This window comes from Ptychodera flava, assembly GCF_041260155.1.
Source record: "Ptychodera flava strain L36383 chromosome 23 unlocalized genomic scaffold, AS_Pfla_20210202 Scaffold_23__1_contigs__length_28996876_pilon, whole genome shotgun sequence".
Lineage (NCBI taxonomy): Eukaryota > Metazoa > Hemichordata > Enteropneusta > Ptychoderidae > Ptychodera > Ptychodera flava.
In genome coordinates, this window is record NW_027248277.1 from 12,026,077 (window position 1) to 12,035,382 (window position 9,306).

Below are 9,306 nucleotides of genomic sequence, written 5' to 3' on the forward strand. Positions count from 1 at the left end.
AGCTCAGAGGGGGTTCACTTAGTTTTTTGTATCAGTCGCGTAAAAAAGCAGTATCAGTCCCGTGAAAAAGCAGTTTCAATGTACAGAAATATTCTTGGGGATAAAACTGACTAACTGTGCATCTAAACAAAAGTATAATTATCTGTTATATGAACATCTTGCCTTGGCAACTCTGATGATTGTCATATTGTAAATCGAGCTCACTGAGGGCAATTAATAATTCCTATTACTTACGTATTATAGATATAGCACGTTTTGTCAGGGAAAATATTTAATGGTTACCTGTAGACTCCTTCACATGGGATTGTGCAGTACCTTAGTCAAACCTTATTCAAAGGTTATAAGAAGCTTGGCGGAGAAGCTCAGTCCAATGGTGAGCGTTCCGACCGTAATTTAAGACTGGTACACCCAAGATTCGCTGAAGCTCATCATTGCATACACTTTTTGAAGCATGGGCAAACTAACCTTTATCAAAAGCTTAAACTCCCAAAGCTTGTTCCAAACTTGTGCAGTAAAACTTGGGCCGAATTTTTTGGATAAGCTTTTGATCATTCTCGTTCCTACTAGTTTTGGGCTCCCTTGACCAAGTATTTGTTATAGGGGTTATTTTTTGCTCGGCTTAGGGAGCCGATTTTGCTGCCGAGTCTTGGCAAATTATTGGTTTGATAGTTATGATCACTGGTAAGTAAAAATTTAGACTGGTAATCAGGCTTTGGATCAAATAAACACACGAACACGTTGGAAATATGTTTGCTTTCAGACTGACATAGCGACAAGGACACCTATCGTTTACGGTCCAGTACACAGACGATTGTGCAGTACCTTGGTCAAAGCTTAGTCAAAGGTTTTATGAAGCTTGGCGCCGAAGCTCATTACAATGGTGAGCGTGCCGACCGTAATTTAAGACTGGTACACCCAAGATTCACTGAAGCTTATCCTGGCATACATTTGTTGAACTTTAGGACAACTAACATTTATAAAAGCTTAAACTCCCAAATCTTGTTCCAAACTTGTGCAGAAACCTAGAGCCGAACTTTACGGATCAACTTTTAATATCCTGGTTTCTACTAGCTTTGGGGTCCTTTGACCCAGTATTTGACATAAGGGTTATTTTTGCGCAGTTTAGGGGGCAGATTTTGCTTCCGAGTCTTGGCAAATTATCGGTTTGAAAGTTATGTTCACGTGTTAGTAAAACTTAAGACTGGTAATCAGACTTTAGATCAAATAAACACACAAAAACGTTGGAAATCTGTTTGCTTTGAGACCGCCATAGCGACAAAGGACACCCTTCATCATTCACGGTCCAGTACGCTTGATGCTTTCAATGTCGTCTGCGCTGCAGAAGAGTGCAGCTTGCTAGACTGCGTCATGAATTTTATGAGTTAATCGCTATACGACAATTTCTTGTTGACAAGGATTAAAACCGATGTACTGAATTATATCGAGCATAGCCATACACATGATAAATGGGCCACAAAAATCCGATTACATTTCTTGAAATACACGACAGAGAATTCGAAGGTGCAGAGGCCACACTTTGCGATTCGTAGTGCGAATCAGAAAGTTCGTGATCTTGTTCCGTGTAAGTTTTTGACACAAACCTAATTGCCAGTAAAGATATTCCAAATAAAGACAAAAAACCATGAACGTCGTTTCAACAAGTTTATTTATATTTAGGCAAGCTAGTGACGAAAATATACTAGCAGTCGATGTTAATACCTTTGAAATGCTTTATTCGTATATTGCAACAAAATGTATGTCAATGTACACAGTATGAACGAGTTACAAAGCTTTACTCACTTCAAGTTTTCCCTAATACGCTCACAAATTCCTATCTTAGATGATAAATTCGGCATATGGGGCGTGTAAGGACGTGGGTAATTCTTGAAGATAAACTGTCTGGCACAACTGCTATTTAACGTACATCAACATTGAATTCGTACGTAGAGGCCGTACAGATATCTTTAGATTTTTCTCCGTACGCTGCGCAAGGTTGATTTTGACCCGAATTTTGGTAGGCCTCGTAACTTTCATGAAGAGTTGTTAGCAGTTTTGAGAGTACGAAAAATTACTCACTATACACACTCTAGCCTATGTTTCACATTTAACGCGGTACCTTAGAGAAATATAAACATCCTTCAAATTATTAAAACTCGTATTGACATCTTAATAAAGAAATTCGTGAATCTGAAATTGTACCTCAACCACACAGTGAAGTGGAATGGCCCTAGAGCGGAATAATAGCGACAAGTGAAAAGGTTGCCATCACTCCTTCTCAAGAAAAAATTAATTGAGTAAAGCGCGAATAAACAAGGGCCCATTTCTGTCGATTTCGTATCAGATATCGGAACATCGACAGGAATATGATTACAACTAATATACGAATGTATGATAAAGGGTCAATACACATAATGTGCCTGCATTTCGGACACATCACTCAAATACAATGAGATATCTACCAAACGTCTTGTCAGCGTTTTTCGGCCACACATAAAGCTTCGTTGTTTGCCCTTGGGTGAAGGTCAAAATGCAAAGCTTCACTGAAGCTCAATCCCAGGTACGCTTGATTTAAGATTTGGCAATAATCTTGCTCCAAGCTTTGAACACAAACTTTGTATCAAGATTTGCAAAAAAAGATTTGATTGCTCTTTTATCGACGACAAGCTTGGCCAAAGAGCATTTGCAAACCTTCACGCAAGCTTAGAGTATCGCCAAGCTTGGACTAAGGTACTGCACAATCGCGTGCATAGTACATATACCATGAAAAGTGAAATTATACTTTTAGGTGAAATTCCATTGTTGTCCACATCCGACCTTTCAAATACCCTTTTTTAATCTAGTACACATTTATATCATTTGTCAAACACCTATAAAAGTACAGATTAGGTAAGGTTAGCATTGTAAAAAAAAATATTTATAGTTTTGTAATATACTCCAATATATAGTGAATCTTTATTTTGGTGAAATTCAAAATCCAATTTCTTGCATACATATCAACATTTAACCATTCTAGTCTAAATAAGTAAATTAAAATGAATTATCAAAAGTCTATAAATAGACAGATGTAGCTAGTTTTATATTGGCAAAAATTATTCATAGTTTCCTAATAGACAACCATGTGTAGTGGAACAACATTTTGCTGAAATTCTAAAATCCAATTTCTTGCACACACATATCACCTTTTAACCATCCTAGTCAAATTAAGAACTTTAAAATGAATTATCAAATGTCTATAAATAGACAGATTTACCTAGTTTTGTATTGGAAAAAAATATTCATAGTTTCCTTAAAGACTACCATGTATAGTGAATCTACATTTCGGTGTAATTCCAAATGCAATTTCTTGCGCACATATCCGTTTGTAACCACCCTTGTCCAATCAAATACATTAATATGAATAATCGAGAGTGCATGAATACAATGATTTACATATTTTTGTATTGGAAAAAAAATATTCATAGTTTCCTTAAAGACTCCCATGTAGGGTGAATCTACATTTTGGTGAAATTCCAAAATCCGATTTCTGGCACACACATCCACTTGCAACCACCCTAGTCGAATACATTATTATTAATATGATAATCAAACGTCTATAGAGATACAGATTTAACTTGTTTTAAATAAAAAAAAATTACTCATAGTTTGTATAGTTACAGACAAATATAGACAGATCTTGACTGGAAACGCAGCATGCCTTTTGTTCCATGGTCTTCTCTGTAGACTATTGGCTTTTCATATTGAAATGAGCTTCAAAGGTGTTAAACTTTTTAGAGACTTTGTTTGTGGTTGATAATTGCACGAGATTATGCTAAATATACGACGAGATGGCATCGTTCTGCCAGTCGCGTAGCACAATAATTACTTTGTGAGCTTTCAGGCCAGAACCACTGCTTCACGCCAATCAAAACATAACACGCCAGCAGTTTCATAAACATATCCTTCCTTGACGCTTGTGTAAAAGACGGTATGACTGACCATGAACCATTGAGTAAAACCAGACAGTATCGATAAAAAACTTTCAAATTTGGTTCAAACACGCTCATTATATATTCATAAAAATATGAGAGGAATTTTTAAAACGGTGCAACTTACTTTCTTGAAGATCAAAACACTTCCGTTTTCGTCAGCACGTCAATTTTGCTCAGCACCACACGACAATAACAACACAAACTTTGCCGAACATACTTTCGCTTAACAATTGGCAAAAATCCGAAAATTACCGAAGGATGCATGGTCGGCACTCTTCGGAAAAGGGAGGCGAGAGCAACCTCCGACGAGGCGAACATGGATTGGTTATGTAACCGCTTCACGCCTTAAACCATACCCGTTGCAATTCAGTCTATGTTTGTCTGTGGTATAGTGGACGAACATTTTCAGTGAAATTCCAAAATCAGATTTCCTATATACATAAAATGTACGTTTATCATCATATTCTAATCAAGTACAATTATGTTAATTATCCAACGTCTGTATATACACAAGTATAGCAAGTTTTTAATTGGACAGAAATTATTCACATTTTTATCATAGACACACATGTCTAGTGGATGAACATTTTTGGTGAAAATCTAAAGTCAATTATTTTGTACACATACTAGTTGTAACAATCATATTCAAATCACATTTATCTCAATTATCAAATGTCTTTAAATGCATATATATTGCTAGTTTTGTATTGAAAAAGTATTATATAATCTTCTCATAGACTACCATGTATAGTGAATCAACATTATCAACAGCTGACTATCAAAAAAATCTATATATCAAAACTTTATACACTCACGCTTGCGCAAAAAAAAAAATCGATCAACCTGTAATTTCTGTCAAATCCTTTTGTGGGGTAATTTTAAAATTATAGAAAGCAAGAAGGAGACATTTAAACATTAACACCTTGTGAGTTTGTAAGAGGGATCATTTTAAAAATTAGCCGCTGTCTGTTATTAGTATAGTAATCAAGTAACCATTTATAGTATCAGACGACTTCGTCTCCTGACTGCTGTCTCAGAACTGGTCATATTACACACATTAATTTCTTGTGCCGAGACCAGGATTGTGAGTCTACTACTACATCCTGAAGCATACTTTCAACTTTGAACTACAACTCTGAAGCGCTTTGATCATTTATTGCGTTTCAACACAACTCCTGCAAGTTGCGCTGACTAACGCCTGTGTCATTCTCAAAAACCAGATGTGTCTTTTGTTACAGAATCCAGTGTCAATCTTTAAACCTTGTGACAAGAAGACGTATAGGTCATCTCCTCTTTTATGAAGCAGTGGTATTCAAAATTAGGACATAAAATGTAACAACTCTTTTAAAGTGCTGAGCGTTTGAAAAGAATAAAAAAATGAAAACTTTAGTCACATTAGAGGTTGCCTCAAAGTTTACACAGATGAAAGGTGAACGTGTTGTTTGCCCGCAGACTAAAACAAGAAGTAAAAAAAGTGAAAAAAAGAACACGCATGTGTCATTAGCTCCATTGAACCTGGACCCTCGAGGGTCTAGGCTTGAACGAAGCCTGGAAGGAGAATAGCAGCGTTACGCTCAGTTGCACCACATTTCATATTATGGAGCTACAGTCATGATAGTGTATTATAGGTCAAATGGAATCAATATCTCATGACGTCATTGGTACACTCGGTTGCATTCTGAATGTACCCATCTCCTACAGGTGCAGATATCAAATGTGCGCCACCACGTTATGAACCCATAGGTGCATGGGTCTCGCGTGGGAAGCGGCACGCACGCCTGTGATATGTACCATTAGTCAAACCAGGGGGCACGTGTATTACGATATTTGCCATTGACAGACATCGAAATGTCGAGTGATGCCATTTCAAGAGTGATGTGAATACTCGTATTGATTTTCTAACTGCCGCCAAGCAGAAAATCAACTTAGACTTGTTGAAATAACAATTTGAATTTCACTTCCTTAATAATACGAATATTTCATGACTCTTAAATTAATATGATTTGATTTGGACGCCTTATTTGTCTGTGATGGGGCCGAGTTGTTCTATCGAATTAAGCAGAAAACAATGAAATTATATACACTTTACATTACTGTACAATTGCAATTTCGTATAGAATATGTACTCATTAATTCAACACTTGATTCATAAAAGGTACACCAAGTTGACGTTGCTGAGTTCTGGTCGATTGTCTGCCTTAATTTATCGACAACACACTGTAGCAAAATGTGATGAGTGGCGACTCAGATGTTCCTTATTAACCTCTCTCTCTCTCTCTCTCTCTCTCTCTCTCTCTCTCTCTCTCTCTCTCTCTCTCTCTCTCTCTCTCTCGTTCTCTCTGTAACTAGCTCCAATTGCTTTTGACCAGTATGATCAAGTATAGAGCCAAAATTAAATATTAACCGCTCCAAGATTGCAATATGAGCCCCATAAGCAGTCGTGTTTTGTACCTGTTGCCATGTTGTCTGTAGACATGTACACATCAAGTTAAAATACCTTGCAACCTGCGTCTCGACTTTGAGGAACTGTGGAACAACAACGAAAGCTTCATTCAAGGCAATGTTTACCAGTCATAGTTAACTGTTCTTTCAATAATCATTGCACACTTAAGAATTTGACTTTAACCATGTATTTGCGGCAGTGTAGGACATATAGCACTTTCGTCCACTCAAGTTCAAGTTCTATAGTCTAAGTCTCTTGTTTTACCTGACCAAGCCGATGTGAATTTGTGAAGCAATATTGCACAGAGTCACAACGTTTCAAATAAGTTAATCAGATTTTGATCCCTTAATTCAACTTACTGAGCCAACCACTCTAAGACTCGCCATGGAACGAAATGTGCAATAGCTTAACAGATCTTAGGATAACTTGAAATGTTTTATTCTGAGTGTATCTAGGCATTTGCAAGTGTGAGGTTTCAGAGGTCAACATGATCATCAGGCGACGCGCTTTTGTCCTTTTCTTATTATGCGCTGCTGAAAGGAATGACAAGGTCAATCTCCGGTCACATACTTTGTGAAAAGAGAACGGTAAAATAGGACGCTACAAAATACAGTAACCGTGCCCTTGTAGTGAAATATGAAGCGATCAGCAAAGGAAAATATAAGGAGCTTGGACTCGGACACTGAATAAATAGCTCAAGAGAAGCAATCATATACACTCATCAGCCGACACGTTTTTGTCCTGTGCTTATTATGTGCTGCGGAAAGGAATGACTAGGTCAATCTGCGATCATATACTTTGCTTTATTTGTGAAAATAGAAAGGTAAAATAGGACGCTACGGTAACTATGCCCTTGTAATGAAATGTGAAGTGATCAACAAAGGATAAAATTATGAGCTTGGACTCGGACACTGAAAAAATAGCTCAAAATAAAAGTAGCAATCCTATGAACTGCATTTCCCCTAGTTTAAATTTCAGAGAAAGTCACTTAATTAAGAGAAAGGTCAACATTGTTGAAAGCTCTACTTAGGACGCAAATTTAAGTAAGCATTTACTTATTTGCAAGAACGCTGAATTATGAAACGATGTTAGATATTAAGCCACCGTGATACATGGATTTTGCGATATTTTAATGGATCGACCAAAGATATGACTCGTTGTGAAAAGAGTCGACAAAGACCAAAAAGTGCCTTGATTGAAAAACCAGACCCACGTGTCACATATCTAGTTGTTCTAGCAGCTAACATAAATAGGTGTCTGATCGGCGTTCCCTGATATCGGTCACATGCTACTGGTTGCTGAGTAATAGTCGCGAGGCTATTTAGGTCGTATTTAAATACTCACAATAAACGACTACGAAGGCAAGAGTCAGACACAGAATACAGTGTCAGGTCACGACATGGGACAATGAAGTCCCCTTTCTTTCGACATTTCAACGGGACGGGCAAAATAGCTGTTTGAGCGACGGTACAGTGCCTATGAATAGACTACCGACATCATGCGCCCTGGCGTAATTTAAAATAGAGTCGTATTGAGTGCACCGCCATTACTTCCGGCACAAGAACGTTTTAATATAGTTTGCGACTCAAAAGTGAACAACTTGAACTGTGAACTGTTACTAAAACTTTATTCAAGGAAACCTCAAATTATTGTCTTAGCTATATCAAGAAAAAAAAATCAAGTGTTACCATTCAAAGTTTGGTGCAAGAGGAACATATCCCTAACATTTTCCGATTTTTGAAACATGGGATGGTCGCCGTATCTGTGATTACTCTATGGACAATGAAAAAAGATTTAGGGAAACCCAAGACAGTGACATTTATTTTCAACTCTTCGAGTTTTAAAAATGGGCATCAAAAATGGTGCATTAGGAAGGAATGGCATCAATTTGCGAGTGCAGAGACCTGTGATATAGACGCATTCCGCCATTAATTAAAAATGAGATCGGAATCGGTACTCATCGGATTATTACACACCATCCAACCCTAAACGCGTTGGTTTATTCCTTGCATTTCAATACAAATCCCGCAGGTTGCAATACTGCCGCCTGTGGCATGCTCTTAAGTCAGGCGTGTGTTTTGTTACAGAATTCACGCCAAACCATAAACCTTGTGACAAGTAATGAAGTAGTGAAATTCAAAAATATGACATAAATTTATCCATTCTTTTTATACTCTGGGGTATGTTATCGCATTAGAGGATCCCGCAACGTTTACATATATGGAAAGCGGCACGTGTTGTCTACCCGCAGTGTAAAGTACAGTTGTATCTAAAGAACGTCCATGCTTCAATAGCAGCGTCACGCTCGGTGCCACCACGTTTCAACCTGTGGAGCTACAAATCCGCAGGCATGAAGTGTCACCCTGTAATCGAATATATCAAAGCTGCAGCAGGCTATACTTGCCTTGGTGGGTTATTTAAGAAGAGGCAATGGGTAATGTGGACAACGGCTTCTACAATCACTCGTTCGTGGTGCAGTCACACGAGTGAGAAATAAGGGAGCTTATATATTTATCGCGTGCGCTGACCAAGTTTTCCGTAAATAAGCCTTTCAGGCATGTTATCTCAAACTGACACAGGCAAAGAACTATAGGACTATTCGACAGGAATTCATGCACTTGTGTTATGAAGTCATGGCTAGGTCACAGCTGACATGGCTGTGCTCACCTGTGTATGGTCTTACGCACCAAACATCGAAACTGCGATTGCGCCAGATCGGCCGAAGTGCGACACAAGCGGCGAAGCCGCGAGCTGCGAGGGAGCGTCTAATTGCTCCTGACAGGAATGTGATGACGTCAAAAAATAGGCGGTCTTTTCTATGCTAATAAGTATATCTTCTGCCTGTATTTTACACATATAGTTTAATACTCCACATTCCCTTATGCTTCATTACCC